A 19552-nucleotide genomic window follows, 5' to 3' on the forward strand; every position below is an offset into this window, starting at 1 on the left:
CGCTGGGGATATCCGGTTGAGGAGCATCTGTGTTTACAACCAGGTGGCAGGCCAGAATTGGCCGTAGTTTGCCAATCCTTGGTTTAGTGAGTAGAGCGGGCAGTGTATTGTTAGAATTGTCTTTTCACACTCATCATTTTACTCACAGAGAAGTGGAGACCCAGAGAAGTGAAGTGACTTATCCCAAGACACACAGCAAAGCCAGAGAATACAGGTTTCCGTGTGGTTCCTTGGATCCCTCTAACACAGAGTGGCAGCCAAAGTGGAAGCTTTCTCCACAGTCCGAGCGGAGGGCGGGTGGAGGAGGCAATGGAAGGACAGAAGAATGAGGGTGCATAGGGTGAAGCCCCCCACCACCCCATCTCTTTTTCCTGACAGTAATTGGGGCTTGTCTGTGTTTTGCCCATGGTTTCTTGTTTATTTGGTTTTTAATGGTGGAAGACCCACCAGGCAAGAAAGCTTTGATCTGCCTTCCACTTAGCTCTGTGGCCTTGAAGCAAGTCACAGCCCCTCTCCGGGCTTCCTTGTCTTTAATCTGTGCAGTGAGAGGTTTGGCTTGATGATTTATAGTTCCCATTTCATCCTCAAATTTTGATTCCTTACAGTTTAGCATTTTCCCCATCAATCCGCAGACTCACAAGTTGGCTAACATTTGCTCAGGCCTTGGGTGCAGAGAGGCCCTGAGTTGGTAGCCCCGCCCAGGTGTTTGCAGTGACATATTTATGTGCTCCCTAGGGGCCCACTCACTTCCTTCAGAGCATCCCAGGAATCCTGATGACATCACTGCTTCTAGGGCCCAGAGTTGATTACCACAATGAAGGCACCCACCTGCTCAGGAAGCCTTTCTGTTTTTGGCTCTGAACAGCTGAGCTGGGCCCTTTACCAACTCAGTAGTCTTGCTTATTGATTTATCTGTCCCTCTAGAATCTCCACTTCTCACTGAATTTCTTCCTAGTAAGTAAGCAGCTTTCTGAGGAGCCATGTCCTGGTTTTGGCATACCCAAGGCAAAGTAAGATGAGGCCCCCCTGCGGACTCATTGTAGGTGAGTCTATTATTATTGTCACTCATTTGTATATTTTTGCCAAGGGCTCAAGTTGTCCTTTCTGCACTCCAGGACTTCCAGTTTAATTAAATTTTAGTAAAATTTTCTTCTTAGAAAGTATGGTGTAGGAAACAGAGCACTGAGTCTAGGGACCTGGGTTCATATCTCAGTGCCATCACAACTTAGATGTATGACCTTGGGCAAGTCCTCTAACCTTTCTCCTGGCTTCCCAACTGAACAGTAGAGAACTAGCCTCTGCCTTAGTCTCCACAGTCCATTGTAATGATTCTGAACTCTGGTCTAATTGGAGTCACCTAGGAAGTTAAAAAAAAAATCTCCAAATTTCTAAGTCCTGCCCACCCCATGCGTTGAATCAGAATCCCAGATGGGGGTGCCCGGCATTGAGCAGAACTACTCTCCAGATGTTTCTAATGAGCAACCAGGCTTGAGAGCCACAGATTTTAATAGTCTAAATAATATCCTCAATATGAATGCACCTTTTAAAAGGTCCTTATTAATGTGTTGTACTGTTATTTTTGTTGTTACTTCTATTTAAAAGAGAGATACCAAAATTCTATACAGATAGATCCCCAGTGAAAAAAAAATGAATATGTGAATAAAATGAGGCAGTATGATATTGTGATTTATAATAAGAAATACATATTTGGTCTTTGTTCTGTTTCTGGCTCATGGTTCTTCAAACTGTTGGCATTTCCTGAGCCATAAGACCAATGAGAGCATCTTTTGTTACAGTATTTGGTCTCTTGTCCTTTGTTCCTGAAATTGCCTCAGCGCCATAACTGTAAAATGGGTATATTGTTATTCCGAACAATCCCCTTTCAGCCACAACTGAGTTATGCTAAGGAGTAACTTTTGGAAATCTCCTAAAGCTGGGTGGGGGGAGGGAGATAATTAGCAAACCCAAACCTGGTTGTTATGGGAGCCAACCATGTGATTGAAGGGTTGGAACTCAGTTCCATCCCCGCCCTTCCTGGGAGGGGAAGAGAAGCTGACGGTTGAGTTCAGTCACCACTGGCCAATGACTTAGTCAGTCATGTCCGCGTAATGAAGCCTGTGTAAAAACCCAAGGATGGGGTTCAGAGAGTTTCTACTGGATGAGCTTGTGGAGGCACAGGGAGTGGGGTGCGCATGGAGGGAGAAGGCGTGGAAGCCCCGTCCCCCTTCCCCACACCTAGACCTCGGCATCCGTGCCATCTGGCTGTTTCTGAGTGATATGATATTATAATACATTGGTAATCTAGTAAATAAAATGTTTCTCTGAGTTCTGCGAACTGCTCTAGCACATTAATGAAATCCTAGGAGTGGGGTGTTGGACTCTCCAGTCTATAGCTGGTTGGTCCAGATGTACAGGTGATAACCTGGCCTTGTGACTCGCGTCTGACGTGGGGGAGGCAGTCTTATAGGACTGAGCCCTTAACCTGTGGAATCTGATTCTATCTCCAGGTAGATTGTGTCAGAATTGGGTTACATTGTAAAGCTCCCAGCTGGTGTCAGAGAATTGCTTAGTGTCAGACCCCCACCCTCCCTGTCCAACATTGAATTTGGACGCAGAATCGTAGGCAACCTATCCTGTAACATATGTATTTTGGTTCTTTGAGGGGTCCTTTGAGATATGCAACCTTTGTAGATTAAAATGAAGGTCAGGTAACTACTGTTGACTGGAAAAAAATAACTCTCCAGAAAACCCACCAAATCCGGGAAAAGAAAAAGAAACAAAGCCACCAAAAGTGTGTATATGCCCACTGGTATCCCAACCAGTCACCCACATGGAAATGAAAAAGAAGGGCCAAACCAACATGGCTTCCCTCTTTAGTCACATCCCTCCCCCGGAAGTTACCACAAAGTTCAACAGGAAGTCAAGACTAGAGAGTTAACAAAGGGCCCAGCTCCACCCATAGTCCTCCCAGCTCTATGGTTAAGCATGTTAAGATGCCAGTTCACTTTTATCACCACCCAACAACCGCATGAAACTGGATTAAATATGTTGCCAATTTGTTTAATCTTCTTGAAACCCTGAGAGATGAGGTTGGTGGCCCCATTTTTTTTTAAGTAAAGCAGTTAGAGCTTGGGGAGGCAAATCACTTTAGGGAAGTTCCCATAACTGGGAGGTGGAAATGATGGGACCAACTATCAAGAGCCCTTTGCATTAGATCTTTGTTGCTGCCTGATCCTACCAAGTAGAGCTTAAAGCTCCATCATTTCAAATTGCAGATGACAAGCAAAAATAACAATAATGATGGCAATAATATTACATGATCATCTTATGTGTTGTCACCTCTTCAAGATAATTTCACATCTTTGTATTTTAGAGACTCCTTGTATTGAAATCGCAACCTCAGGACATTACTACAAGGCTGTCCTCGGTTTAAAGGTAAGTGGAGTTTCAAAGTTTTAATGGGAAATCTCCCAGGGAATGAATGCTATGAACACATAGTAGGTGAGTTCTCAGGCTGTCCCATTATTACCCTGCACAGTGCTGAGGAGGAGGCTGGGTCAATGTCTACTCAAGACCCCACCAGGGGAGACATCAATTTACAAAGTGACCCAGAAATTCCACTCCCAGATACCTACCAAGAGAAATGAAGGGCGAATGCTAGGAAAGCTCCGAAACTAATCCCACTTTGAGGAAAGACATACGTTTGTCCAGTTTGTATTTGAGAGGGTAGCTATAGGAAGCAGCTTACCTCTTCCTTCCTCATGGAATCGGATATGGAGACTTGGATGGAACTGGGTCATCAGTGTGCTCCAGATAAATGGATACCGTTGCCTGAGAAAGTGGGCGGTTGTGGGGTGGGCCACTCTGACATGCCACATCAATTCTGTCCCCCCTTGAACTGCAGGAACTCAGACTGGGATACTTGATGCTGGCAGGGTGGCCTACATGTTTCCAAAATAATTAGTGAGCTTTGTCTGCTCCTTGGGAAGCGGTGGTCCCTCAGCTCCAGCCCTGATCCCAACCGTCACTCAATCCATACCTCTAACACTAACCCTAATCTTAGACTGGGACAAACCCCAATCTTAAATGTAGCAAAAATACAGAACACTTAGCATGACGGCTGGCACGTTTTCATTACTACCATTATTTCACCTTTATCAGCATCTATTTTATCACAACCCTAATGATATTAATCCTATCTTCAGATTTAATAATATTAATAATAAATCCCTTCCATTTGTTGAATGCCTAGGGTATTCCATGTCATATCTCTCATCTATCAATCAATTAATCTATAGATTTATAGATAATCTATAAATCTCCAAAATCAATTTCTCCATTAGTTTCTTGTCTGTCTTCTATCATCTTCTATCATCTCCCTACCTACTATATCTAATCCAGGGTTTTTAGTATCACCATTATTGACATTTTGGACAGGTTAATTTTGGGGGGTTTTCCTGTGCATTGTGGGGTGTCTAGCAGAATCCTGGGCCTCTGTCACTAGGTTTTGGTATCACCCCCTGCCCAAGTTTGGCGATGAAAAATATCTCCATACAATGCCAAATGTCCCCTTGAAGGAGGAAGAACAAAATCGATCTCTCATCTACCTACTTACCTTTACTTCTTCTTTCAAGAAGGCACAGAGTAGACATTAATATTCCCATCTTACAGATGAGGAAATTAAAGCTCAGATATTAGGTGACTTATACAAGGTTACGAAAGTATACAAAATGTAGCTGCATTACAAGACTAGATTTGCCTTATTAAAAATAAAATTCATATTCTTCCTATGGTACTAGCCTATTTAAAATTAAATATAATGCTACACATTTTTATCCTCAGTGCCATTCTTCTCCTTTATTCTCAACTTAAAATCATCCTCAAAATTAATTCTGACTCTGAAGCCAAAACATATGTGAATGTATCTACACCCCAAGCCTCTGTTCTAATCCTGTCCTCAACTCAAGATGTAGCCCTACTTTCAACCCAATTTCTGCACCATACAATTGCTTTCTAAATTCTGTTTCCTATCACTGCAGCTGATGAGGGCGTTTGTTAACTGGGAGAGAGCCCTCCACTGCCAGTTAACCCAGCAGGAGACGTGGATAAGCTCATTTATAGCCAGGGACTGTGGATAGCATTCTATTCTAAAGAAGAAAAATGTAAATAATTCCTCTGCTGATCCACTGAGTTAATGTCCATGTAGACCCTGGTCTGCCCTGAAGCCCCTGAAATTGGGATATTTGGACTTTCCAATAATAGAAAGCTTCTATTTGTACTTTTCAGTGACAGGCTAGAGCTTATGAATGTAACTTCTGAAAAACTGAGCAAATGAAAAAAGGGGTTTTTAACCAATCACTTGGCTTCTCAGAACCTGACATTTTGGTTCAGCTTTTACACAGTAGTTTTGATTTCTGCCCCAATACTCTGATGCCCATTAGATGACTGACAGCTTCTGGCCTCCATGTCCAGAATTCAAACAGGGAGAGACATTGTTTTATAGCAATTAATAGTGACGCTTGGAAGAGATGGCAACAAGCTGAAAAAAATTAATTGAAAATTTAACCTTCAAATGAAAATACTTAGACCTTAGGCTTTCATTTGTAAGCTGCTTATGCTGTCTGTGCACAGTCTATTGTATTATTTAAGTATTTTCTACACCATTTCTGACTAAGACAGCAGTGCTATTTTCCAGTCCAGTCTCCTTAATAAATATATGTGTCAAATATCTGTTTCCTCCCCTGAATGCAAAGACTTTTAATTCCCCTTGTCTGCATGTGCTAACTGGTTATATAACGAGATTAACAGCTCTGTCTATTTTCTTTTGCAGATTTTATAAGAAAAGCCAGTGGGCTCCCAGACAAAGTTAAAAAGGTACCTTCTTTAATTTTGCATATTGTTAGCTGTGATCCATTTCCTAATGTTTGTTTTATTTCCATCTGTCAAAAGCGATGCCAGAATACGTTGTGTTTGCCTTGAGTTGGCTCAATTAATCCTCCGCTGGAAACAGTTCTGTCATTTCATGTTTGGTTAAGGTCCTGATTCAGTGGCTCCTAAACCAGGGGCTGGTCTCTGCCAAAGGCAGCCAGTGCGTGTTTAATATAACGAGAAATTTCCGCTTGACAAAGACAAAGGAGAAAGGTGGGGTAGTGCCCTTACAGGAATATTGATTTGGGGCCAGCTCCATCCCTTCCTTGGGTATAAATAGGGTGTCCTGGGCTTGCTCCCATTGACCTGTTTGTCCTCGCAGAGCTAAAAGGACCAGTTAATGAGTCACACTGGGAGAGTAGCTTTGTAGGGTCTCAGCATGGGGCAAACCCCCAAAAGTGTGGCCTTCATGTAAATCTAATGATGGCGTATTAGTCTGCCAAGGCTGCCGTAACAAAATACCAAAGATGGGGAGGCTTAAATAACAGAAATTAATAGTCTCACAGGTCTAGAGGCTGGGAAGTTCAAGATCAAGACGTCAGCAAGGGTTGGCTTCTTCTGAGGCCTCTGCCCTTGGCTTGTACGTGGTCATTTTCCCCGTGTCTTCACATTGTCTTCCCTCTGTGTCTGTGTCAAAATTTCCTCTTTATGTAAGGACACCAGTTATACTGGATTGGGGCCCAACATAACGATCTCATTTTAACTCAGTGACCTTTCTAAAGACCCTGTGTCCAAATATAGGCACATTCTGGGGTATTTGGGGTAGGACTTCAATATATGAATTTTGGAGGGACACAATTCAGCCCATAGCAGATGGTAACCAGAAAAAAAAAAAAGAAATATGATGAAGTTAAGAAAGGGAAGATCTCAGGCTAAAAACTATAAAAGCAGCCACTCTGTAGCACTTTCTGGCTCTCTTTCTCTCTCTCTCTCTCACACTCTCTCTCTCTCATCTGTATCTTGAATTTAGTCATTCACAGGATAGCTAAACCAAAGGTATTTCATTCACATGGCTGCACTTCTTATTTTGTACTCATTTTACTCAGAAATTGCCAAACCTCACAGCTAAATTATGTATCATAGGAGAGAGTCATCATTTATTGTTGTTTGAAAAGAGGAGGCCTAGTGGTCTCTGGTTAGAGCCTTCCTCTTCTTTTCCAAATATTCCCAGCTCTGCCAGCCAGCTGCCAGGACTGGGCCCTGCTAGAGGACATCTTGCTGTGAGTTAGGAATCAAAACACATAACAACTGACCACAGGAGATGTGTGTGTGTGTGTGCACCTGGGCCCATAGTTTTCATTACTCCATACACCTTTCTGAAGTGGTACCCAACCCCCAGTCATCTTTGTTGTAAAGTAGCTACTGCTATTATAGCTACAGTATATAAGTAGCTATTTTCTATAAACAGAACAGAGTTGGTGAGTTGTGTCAAAAAACAAAACAAAAGCAGCAACAAAAACCACTCTGAATGGTACATTTCCTTTTTCACTGGGAGGTATCTGTCTTCACACAATATCAAAAAGTTTAAACCTTTAAATCATTAAACTTTTTCAGAGACGATTCCACATTGGGATGTTACAAAGTAACTTACTCAGTTGAAATCTCCAACAATGGAAAAAATAGGTGGTGTTAAAAATAGGTGGTGGGATATGATGCAGTTATTAATGTGATGGCTTTGACGGCCATTTAATAAAATGAAGATATTTGATCATAGTGTGTTAAGTGAACAGAAAGAAGCAAAATGTTACATTATATCACATGCTAGAATGCTTAGCAACAAAAAAGAAAACATGTCTAATTACGTGTTGCTATAAAAAATATATTTAAAAAAATAATACTTAAAACATAGCACACTCACACAGGGATGCGTTTGGAAAGAGCCCTTTCTTGTGAGGTGGGTGGTAGGTCTGTCATCTGCTCTGTCTACATTGGGTATCAGAATCTTAAACCTGTATCCCATGAGTTTGGGCTTTATTTAGATTTCTATAATTAACTGAACAGGTTACATGGAACCTGAGGGCGAAGGGTAGGATCGAATTTAGGATTTAACTGAACAGGTTATATTTATTTAGATTTTATATTTAGATTTCTACAATTAACTGAACAGGTTACATGGAACCTGAGGGCAAAGGGTAGGATCAAATTTAGGATTTAACTGAAGAGGTTATATTTATTTAGGTTTTATATTTAGATTTCTATTTATTTAGATTTCTATAATTAACTGAACAGGTTATATGGAACCTGAGGGTGAAGGGTGGGATCGAATTTAGGATTTAACAATGGCGATCAAAAGATGGCTGAGCATGGTTGACCCCAATCTGAAATGAGAACTTTATAGAAATATTTTGATGGTCGGCATACCCATAATTCATGTAACCTTTGAATATTACAAAGCAGAGATTTAATAAAACATTCCAGTTTCTTTTTACTAAGCTATGGTACAATCTCTTGTACTTCCTAAGAGAATTATCTGCGTTTGCTTAGATTGCTCATTTTTGCCATCTAAATTCTGTCTGGACACATGTAGATTTGTCCCTGGATAACATTTCCCATTTTCCCAAGATAATAGGCCCATGATTATGAGTTGCAGATATTTCTAGGTCTCTGTTACTGGAAATTGTTAAATTTGTAGATGTGAATAACAAGATTATTCTAAAGTCATGTTTAAGGGCTTTCTATGACCCACTGCATGCAGTCACATCTCTGGTTTGCTCTGTGCAGCTCCCTCAGATGGTTCGACTATCTCTTTGATTGCTGTGGGGTGTAGTGCTGGAGAGGATTTTGGGGAGCGGCAAATATTTTTCAAAATGGGAATTTACAAATAATAAAAGGAATGTTTCAGCTGCAGGACTATAGCTTCTACGCCTCTTCCTACATTCCATGGTTCTGCCTCCCACTAGAGTTTGGCTGGTGAGGCACTTCCCACCCACAGCCACAGAGGCTCCACGTTGAAAAAAGAGATCTGTTAGGAAATGTATTGAGATGTTAATAGTGATTGCGTTCCAGTCTTGGGATTATGGGAAAAATGTCTCTCCTTTTCCAAATGTCCTTGAATGATTGTGATAAGACAAGAAAGCTTTTTTTGAAACAAAGAAACAAACGAAAAACATAATAATGATGCTTCTTTTTAATGTGCATAGCAAACTTCTGGACATCTTAATGAGCTAATTCTGTTAATTTCACACTTTCATCACACACGAGAAATTAAAATATTGAAATTTACAAAGAGGACTAAGAGAAAATTCCCATTCAAATCATTACCATATTCTGGATGCTGGTGGGAATAATTTTCTAATTTTAAAATTTAAAAATCATATTTGTAAACCAATATAAATAGAATAAATAGAAAGGTATCATGGAGGGTATTGTCCATAATATTAAAACACGGGTCTGGTTCAATCCATCCCAACCTTTATTTGATCACTTACTTAGTCATTCAACCTTATGTGTGGCTAACTCATGGGAGTCACTGGTGAGCTAAGTACATGGTCCCTGTCCTTAGAGAGCCTATAGTTTAGGTTAATTTCCTATCAGAGTAAGTGTATTCTAGGATTAACAGATACGAAATTAAAAGTGAGTGGAGAAAAAGAAAAACAGTTCAGTATAACTCAGAACTATATTTTGCATGCATGAAAGAAGATAGGGTGAAAATGTATTATCTACTTTGGCCAACACACACATACACACACACATACACGCACACGCGTGCACACACACACACACACACACACACACACACACACAGTCACACTGTCTATACCTGGCTCAGAGACCCAAGATTTATACCAATCATACAAGTGGTTAGTCAATTATTTAAAACGCTTGTTCTTGAAAGAGACAGTTGAGTCTCCTACATCTTGTTCTGTCCCACCGATATCTACTCATAAGAAATAAGAATAAGCAATGAGGGTGGACAGGGCCCCCTTATATCTCAGGAACCATAACCTTTATAGGGAAAGGAGTGTGTTGGGCCAGAGATGGGAATGTCGCTGGTAGCAGTCCATACAATAAAGGCAATTCCTATGGTTGATTAAGTTCATGGTTTAAAGTCTCAGAGAACCAAACAGGTGTATTAGAATCTCACTTTTGTTCCTCAGTACTGAATGGAAGAACACTTGTTGCAGACCAGCAGTTCCATGTGGTATTACTCAAGAACTTTTATAAAAAGGAACTCAGTGGTAGGTGGGTGGGAAATAGTGCTGAACAAAGAAAAAACAACATCACCCTGAAAATGATTTGTTGTATAAGTTGGGTGTGGAGGGTACACATAGAATGTTTGGTAAAATACAGAAAGTGGTACCCTTAAACACTATTTGGAAGCTATTTTGAAAATAACAATACAGGCTGATATGAAAAGATGGAGCTGAGTGAAACAAAAACATGTTGCAAAGAAGTAAACAGAGAGCCATAGGAGGTGAACAACTGGATATCCACAGTAAAGACAGAAGTGATCAGAAAGTCAAATCAAAACTAAGTAAAATAAACTTAAAAACATGTCCCCTAAATACATCCCTCCTTTGCTCTCTCCCTCCCTTCCTTTTTTTCCTTTTCTTTTTTCCCTTCTCTTCCATTTTCCCTCCCTCCCTCCCTCCCTCCCTCCCTCCTTTTATCCGTCCTTCCTCTCTTTCCTTCCTTCCTTCCTTCCTTCCTTCCTTCCTTCCTTCCTTCCTTCCTTCCTTCCTTCCTTCCTTTCTTTCTTTCTTTCTTTCTTTCTTTCTTTCTTTCTTTCTTGACATGTTTATTGAGCACCCAATATGTGTCAGAGGAATACAAAGAAAAAAGGAGACAGAAAATGGATATAATACACATAAATTTTAGATATTTCTGAAGATTAAAAGAGAGCAATTAAAAGAAACAATTATCAAGGGTATAATTAGATACAATTTTCTGAAGCTGAAAGGATCTAAATATGGAGATCAAAAATCCCCACTGTATTATAAGAAGAGATAATGAAAAAAAAAAAAAAAGATTTGAACCTAGAAGAGCATAATAAATGCCAGAAAGTGGAACAACTTGTACAGTGTTTTCAAGGAAAAGTGACTCCAGAATGTCACAACCAGCCAAATGGCCACTCATGGGTAAGGGCAAAAACCAACCAACATAACAAACAAACAAATTCCCACAAAACTAAACAAAACAAAACAAACAAAAATAAACACACACACACACACACACACACACACACACACATCAAACAAAAGACTTGAAAAACTCTCAAAATATGTTACCCATAAACTCTTATGAGGGAAAAGAGCTTGAATATGATATGTAAACTACTGAGAATTGATTTGAAATCTGTGACTCAAGAATAGGAAAACTATGGTATTAAAAGGGTGATTGTGAGAAAACAATGTAAAGTCAAAAACTAAATATCCTTCCAATTTGAATTCATACACCAATACAATTCTCAAGAGATCATTCTCAATTATGCAGTACTAATCTAACAGAATATACATTTTGAGAGGGGACATGAAAAACATAAATGCACTAAATCTCAACGTACAAGTGGTAAGAATTGCATATTAAAACTTGCACATTAAAACTTGCATATCAGAGGAAAAGTGATTCAAATATGTAAAAGTACATGAAAGCAAAATTTTACAAAGAAGGAGTTCCTTCCAAACAACTGCAATAAAATAAGCAAAAACAAAATATAGACCAAAAAATAACAACAACAAAAAAAGTAAAAAGTGGAAATGGCAAAGCAGTATCAAAAGTTGATATAAAACCAGGTAGGCAACTCAGTCAACAATAATGTTAACTAATTCTTGTCTCTCAGGCACTATTTGCCAAGAGATTTGCTCTCAGCACTTTATAGGCACTTCATTCAATCTTGTTCAATCCTCTTTTACAGATGAGTAAACTGAGGCAGAGATGTTTTAAGTATTAGGTTGGTACAAAAGTAATTGTGGTTTAAAAGGTTAAAAATAATTGCAAAAACCACAATTAGTTTTGCACCAACCTAATACACACAAAGTTCTTAGGGCAGATCTCTTGGCATATATACAGTAACTTGACATACGGGAGTCATGTACTAACTTGACTCCTGACATCTCCCGTGGCTTTGTAGACAGGCAAAGTTCTTGTCCAAACCTGCCTTGGACTGAGACGATGCTATGTAAAATCTATAATATGAAATTCTCCCGTTTTCAGCAATTTTGTCCCCCTACCAATACAACCCTGTTATGGCTCCATTGTTATGTTGTAGGTACTGGAGAACATGGCCGTGGGAAGAGAAGTACAGGGAGAAGTACTTGATAGATAATGTTATTATGGTAACCTGGGGATTTTGCCCAGTACTAGCATCTGCTGTACCTTTCTCATTTTACCTACGTTCCCAGAGTGCTTAACTGACGCTATCGCCCAGAGGCATGCTTGCTTAACTGAGGCACGCCAACCAGTAGCCAGGAGTGAAATGAAGCAAAGGGCTGACAATTCGCAGCTCGGCCTCCCAGGGGAAACCCCACAGACAGAGGTGCAGGGGCTGCCAAATGCCGGTTTTTGCTGGCGTTTTTTTAGATCATTTTCCAAGATTCTGTATAATCAAAACTGTTTTCCAACAATTGAGAAGACCAAACTTCTCATATTGTGTTCCACAGTAAATTCCCACTCAGTACTACATAAAATAAAAAGACAAAAGTTGAAAAATTTGGCTAAAAAAATATTGTCAAGAAAATGCAAAACCAAAGAAAGCAGGGCCAGTGACATTAGTTTCCAGAAAACTTTATTCCAGGCCAAATAATATTAAAGGAGACAAGGAGTGTCATTTTACAATCCACAGTAAAGATAAAATAGTCATGAAAATTTATTTACCAAATAACATAGCATTAAAATGAATGAAGCTAAAAATGTTAGGAATAAAACGGGAAATTTACAGAAATGTGTTTGCTTTGGAAGACAGTAACACACCTCTCTTATCATTGGCAGAAAAGATAGACTAAAAATAAATAAGTACATAGGCGAATTTAAATAAAATAATTAATACAATTATTTATTTATTAAAATAAATAGGTTTCTTAAGCTTCCCTGAATGATTTATAAAATTTTATCTTATTCTAAGCCACAATGAGAATAATAAATTCCTTAAAGCAGATAGTTTATAAGATCCACTCTCCAAATTTAATGTCAGATAAATACAAATTAAAAATAAAAGTATAAAAACAAATAATAATGAAAATTAAAATTCCTCTACAAATAATTTTGGGTTGAAGAATAATAGGGTCTCAGTTACTAATTATTTAGAAATAAAATAAAGGGGAGAATATTATTGGGAAAGCGTGTTCTACTGCCAAATCTTTACTCCAAGGCAAATTCATAATGGTAAATCAATTCCTTATTAAACAGGAAATGATAAAGTAAACTAATCAGTCTCTTCAAGATGTTAGACTGAGAACCCAAAACTAACCTAGGGAAACTAGGTAAATGCAAATGATGAAGATAAGAACAGAAATAAAATAGAAAATAATTAGAAAGTAGATTATAGAGATAAATTATTCCAGGAAGTGGTGTTCAACTTTTCAATTTCTCCCTCTCTCTCTCTCTCTCAATCTCTCTCTCTCTCTCTCTCTCTCTCTCTCTCTCTCTCTCACAGACACATACAGACACACAGACACACACAACACACACACACACACACACACACACACACACACACACACATAGTTTTGAGACTGATCCTTACTGTCTAACCTTAACTTGAAGTCCCAGTATTTTCACTGATGAGAATTACAGGTAAGCATCCACAAACCCAATAGTTCCAGAGCCCTGCTCAGTGCTTGGGCTTCAATTAGCTTCTTTATTACTACTTGCTTTTAAAGACAGGCAAATAATAACCCAGAGAGATGCCGACATAAAAAGGGTGGCAAGAGAAGTGTTTCATTCTCGATTATTTTATTTGCACTAGAAAGAGAGACATAAATAATGGCACAGAACCCAGCCATTGGAACAGCAGGAGCAAAGTATACCTAAGCCCAATGAATGAATCACAGTGGCCAATATTTCAGGGAACCTGGGTGGTGACCATGGACACTATTTACCCTGGCTCTTTGAAAGCACAAGACATTTTCTTTCAATTTCGGATGAGTGAAACAAACAAACAAACACGTAAACAATCTTTAAAATTCACCAAACTGAGGACCTGTGCGTAAGAGAAAAGATGCATTGCTCTGGAGAGTCAAAGAAAAGGTATATTTCTAAAAAGTATATTTTTCAAGATAAGTTAAAAATATAAGAAGTCTAAGGCTTGTCGTGGAAACAATTAGCTTCTTTGAAACACAATCAGGGTGGTACAAGATTAAGACAAACGCAGAGATGCAAAGAAAGCCCCTTGGCAAAGAACAGAAGATAAGAAATTTGAAAATGACATAGTGGAATTTTAAATTTGCATTGGAGGCCACAAAGAACAGAACTGACATTGCAGAAACTAAAATCGATGTGGAGGGAAAATATGAGAAAGACATAGTAATCTTCCATACCTTCTTCCTGGAGGATTTGGAACATGTTTCTATTTCAGTTTTTGAAAATTAGAATTCTCCTTTAAATTTTCCATTTTCTTTGTTCCGATCTAATATAATGATTCTTTTAGAAGCTACTGAGCATATGTAGCCTTCTGCTTCTGTGCAAATGTATCCCAGCCTTTTGCACAATTCTTGAGTCATTCTTAAAATTTGTCTTCTTATCACCCTCTCACCTAGTGCTCCAACCCCTATAATTTTTTTCTGAGCTGCGTATTCCTCTTTCATCCCCTACAAACCTTACCCTTCAAATATACCTCTTCTAATCTGCTCTGCACTAAAAATGCAGCCAACCAATTTTACTACAAGTGTGAGAAAAACAATTGTCAATTGGCATTAAATTTTTAAAATGGCGAGGCCATGAAGACTTTTTCTTTGAGTCAGTTAGGAGACATTAACGATCGTTATTTAACTCTTCAGGTTTTTTTTCCCCTGGTTCCTCTATCATTACAGTCTTCCCCCCTTATCTGTGGTTTTGCTTCCACGGTTTCAGTTAGCTGGGGTCAGCCACAATCCAAAAATATGAAACAGAAAATTACAAAAATAAACAATACCTTTTTAATTGTGCGCCATTCTGAGTAGCATGATGAAATCTCGTGCCATCCCGCCTGGTCCTGTCCAAGGCATGAATCATCCCTTTGTCCAGCGTCAACATGCTGTATAGGCTCCCTGCCACTTAGTAGCCATCCAGTTATCAGGTTGACCTGTCGAGTGTCACAGTGCTTGTGTTTGATTAACCCTTATTTTACTTAATAATGGCCTCAAAGCACAAGAATAGTGATGCTGGCAATTCAAATATGCCAAACAGAAGCTATAAAGTGCTTCCTTAAGTGAAAAGGTATATATGTACAAGAAAAAACAGACTATACAGGGTTTGATAGTATCCAGTTTCAAGTAGCCACTGGGGGTCTTGGAACATATACCCTGTTGATAAGGGGTATCTCTGGTACTCACGCTCTTTCTGTATAGTAATTGATTTAGTTATTTAGGTGTTTCTTTCTGTAAAGTCATCTTAATGAGTATTGATTGAGGCACACGTTTGCACAACAGCCATGGGAGGTATCTGTAGATACCAATATGCTAAGGTCATTGGGCTTTTTTTGGAATAGTTCACAAAGGTGGGGTGACTGTTGTTTTAACACATCTTGTAACTGTTGTCTCAGTTATAGGAATAGCTGGAAGGACTAGAGATGGGGATTAACATGGGACATTTCTTTAAGATTCTTAGGAGCTGGGATAACCCCTCCACCCCCAGCCTTGCTTGTTCTCAAAATCAAGCAAAAAGCAGGAAAGCCTGGGCTTGTACCTGCTTCCAAGTTTCCTTTCCTGGAGCTAAAATCAGCTTAAGGAGTACTGTTGGCAAGATATCTCTCTTCAGTTGTTTCCATGCCTTGAAATTTAGTATCTCTAATCACAGTGCAAGAAGCAGGATGGCCCCCGCATAGAAAGTGTGGCTAACCGCAGCGGAACCCCGGCCTCAAGCCAGGTTGCTTAACTCTGCATGCGGCTTCCCAACTCTGTGTTTCCATCATTTTGCTCGCTCAAAATGCACAAAGCAGGCTGGGAATCTGTTTGTGGGACAATCAGTCAACTTGCTTCCTGACAATCCAAGGACTGGAAGACTCCTCTGTGGGCATTTTTTTTTTTGTTTTTTTTTTTTCATTCCCATTGAGATATGTGAGAGTTCTAAATTTTAAATAAAATGGCCTGAACTGTTGGATTGCAGGAAGGGCTGAATTTGTTCTGGGAGCCATATTTTTACTCTTTTTGTTTAGTGGTTTCCTGGGTGTTACCATTGGGATGGTATCACTGACTTTCTTTGCAAAGCAGACGAGGAGGAAAGGGAGGCTGAGAACCAAAATAAGTGCATTACTTTCTTTTCTCTTGAGAGAAAGCACCCTGTGTGAAAAAGATTTCGTTTCCATCCCTTAGCCAAAGGCTGAAGAGAAAATAAAACCAAACAGACAGACAAACAACTATAACTAGTGAGTTTTTCTCTCTTGGAACTGTGAGGAATGGAAAGTCAACTTAACTCCTCAGCCGTGAATCCTGACTCAAGGAATATGATACGTGGAGTTAAGATTTTAAATTAGGGATTTTGGAAAACTTTGCATTCAGCTCCCCAGCCTGGAGAAATCCAAACCCTTGGACAAATAACTCTCATTCTTTATGGAAATTTTTCTCAGTCTCACCCTGAGAAGAATCAGAATTCACTGCCCACCTCCCTCCTCCTTCCGTCTTTTCCATTCCCCCACCCCCAAGTGAGCAGTAGTGGTTATGTTCTAGCTTCCCTTTTCTTCTAGTTCCCGTTTTCACACCTGGGGGCTGGGACACACTGTAGATAGTGTATCAGTCCTGAGTACAATATGAGTTTGGGTAGCTGCATGAAGTGAAATTGCTTGCAAGGCAAGAGAAGTCTAAGGTAAAGGGAAAGCCCCAGGTAAGATCAGGTTAAGAGAGACATGAGAAAATCAGTCTGGCTTGAGCAGAAAATGGATGGCACACTCAGTCCATATGTAGAGGAGAGTTGAATGATGGCCGTCTTTATAAAGATGTAAGTGGGGTGTAGGGGTTGGGAGGGGAGCGTTGTTACTCCTGGGCCTACAGGCAGGGATGGAAGGTTGTGAGCACCTAGAAAAGAGATTGGAACAGAGAAGAATTCTGGATAGGAGCCCTGGCAGAATACAGCCAGCTCCAGGAAACTCTGCAGGGGGAGTCTGAGGCATACTTGCCCTGACCTCCCTCTCCTCCCTCTCTGGAGTTTCTTGCAGGGGTGCAGGGACTCCCACTGGCCACATGCAAAGAGATACCAGAAGGCAAGTGAGTCCCTTGATGCAGTCCAAGCAGGTCAGCCATCCAAGACAAGGGCAGGAGAGAGGAGGGGAAGGGTGGACTTGGGGGTGCACTACTCAAAAGTGGAGGTGTGTGGAAGTCTGCTGGAGTCCTACTTTGACCTAATTGCTGCCTGTGAGCGTCATCGCACCTATCTGTCACAGGGGCCATCAGTGTGAGAGGACAGAGCTGAGACAACTGAGTTGCCTTTGCTGCTCTGCCCACTAGACAGATGGGAAAAACACCATGCTGCCTCCTGGGGTATAAGACCCTGATTCCCAACAGAAACCTCCCTCTAAGTACACACCATCCCGTGGACTAACAGATGGCTCAGACTCAGGAAAGCACAGAAACACATTTTGCAGGACCATTGATAGCACGTTCCCCTGACTGGATTAAAAGAGTAACAGGAACTCGTGAAACCCCATCTGGTTATGATGCATATATACCAGCAAATGCAGTGATCTCTTCCATCATTTGGTTTTAGTGGAGACTGTTTTCAAATGGAAGCAATCTGTCTTTCTCCTGTCTGGGGAGCATGGTTATTAACTAGGGGGAAACTGTCTCCAACAGTAGGTCAATTAATTACTGCATTTCAAAGCAGCTTCTTGAAAAACAGCAATTAATTTCACTGCATTTTTGGGTATTTCTTCTCCAAACCTTATCCATTTGAAATCAGTTATTCTGGGCAGATATGGAGACTTGATTATTTCTGAGAGCTTTACTGGAGATCATATCCCATTTTCTTTTCTTTTCTTCTTTTATGAATGCAAGTATAGAATTAGGTTTTAATTATCGCTGGCACCTTGTCACGATTGGAAATAGACTTAAAAAGACAGAAAATGGGAAGAATACATAGTGAAAGTGAAGTTGATAAATACTCAGAAAGATTCTCCAAACACGCTGTCAAGTCAAAATGCTCTCTGATAAGAAAACAAAACAAAAAAATAAAAAAACAAAAAAAGAAAAAGAAAAGACTCCAAACACAACATGGGTATTTCTGTTTACTTATTAATACTCCTTGCACTTTTCTGGTCTAATAGATCAGGACTTCCATGAGCATTTTTTCTGGGTGAACATAATCAAAGGGACTATTTTCACCTGTCCCTCAACCTTTGACCTCAGCTTCAGCTGCATTCTTTGACTGGGTTGGACCCTGCTGCCCACCTATTTGGTATCCCAAGAAGCAACAGAGAGCTTGACTGACTTGTGCAAAGGGCAGTGAGCAATAATTTTTCATTGCTGTATATCATCTGGCTGTGGGAACTGGCCAAATCTGGATGTAGGGACTAAACATAAGTTGGGCATTTCATGTTGACCGTGCCAGACCTTCCTGAGGATGTCTGATTTCAAGCAGTTCTTACAGGTATAGACAAAGGTTTCTCAACCTCAGCACTTGTAACATTGGGGCTGGATAATTCTTGACTGTGGGGGCTGTCTTGTGCATTGTAGACTACTTAGGAGCATCCCTGGCCTCCACCCACTGGATGCCAGTAGCACCCTCTCCCCACAGTTGTGATGGTTAAAATGTCTTCAGACGTTGCTAAATGTCCCCTGGGGGCAAAATTATCCCAAATTGAAATCTACTGGTATAAACACAACTATTTATGGTTATACAGATAGATAATAGATAGACTGTGGACAAATATACATGGGCATATGATATGTAGCTTAATATGAAGGTTGTGGTTTTTGGAAAAAACACACGTTGTGTATTAGAGTTCTGCAGAGAAACAGAATTAATAGGATATATATATATACACACACACAATAAGATATATAATAGGAGATATACATATATATATGATGTCAGACAATTAAGTTTGCAAACTCATCCGATCCTAGAAAAAGTGCTACCGTGTTTCCCTGAAAATAAGACCTAGCCAGACTATCAGCTCTAATGTGTCTTTTGGAGAAAAAAATTGGTCTCATAATAATTTTTGCTCCAAAAGACACATTAGAGGGGATGGTCCAGCTAGGTCTTATTTTCAGGGAAACATGGTACATCCCTCATTGCTGAATATGACTATGGTCACCTTCGAAGTGCTCCCCTTGGGAAGCTATGCATCAATGCCAGCACCTAGTCCACCCTTCGAAGCAATTTTGGAACTCTTTTTCTGGAATGGCCATCAGAGCTGTCGTTGTATTACCCTTGATGTCCTGAGTGTCATCAAAATGTGTTTCTTGCAATATTTCCTTTATCTTTGGGTAAAGAAAGAAGTCACTGGGGGCCAGATCAGGTGAGGAGGGAGGGTGTTCCAATACAGTTAGTTATTTAC

General features: G+C 40.0%; 1 long non-coding RNA gene across 1 annotated transcript in view; it reads left to right on the plus strand.

Annotated features, from left to right (window-relative positions):
- LOC141567688 (uncharacterized) overlaps positions 1 to 19552 on the plus strand; it is a 246374-nt gene that overhangs the window by 112914 nt on the left and 113908 nt on the right. Inside the window, exons 3-4 of the long non-coding RNA XR_012490509.1 lie at positions 3374 to 3435; positions 5831 to 5874. This is a non-coding gene — a long non-coding RNA (uncharacterized LOC141567688). The remainder of the gene's footprint in view (positions 1 to 3373; positions 3436 to 5830; positions 5875 to 19552) is intronic.

Source organism: Rhinolophus sinicus, linkage group LG11 (assembly GCF_036562045.2).
Source record: "Rhinolophus sinicus isolate RSC01 linkage group LG11, ASM3656204v1, whole genome shotgun sequence".
Classification (NCBI taxonomy): domain Eukaryota; kingdom Metazoa; phylum Chordata; class Mammalia; order Chiroptera; family Rhinolophidae; genus Rhinolophus; species Rhinolophus sinicus.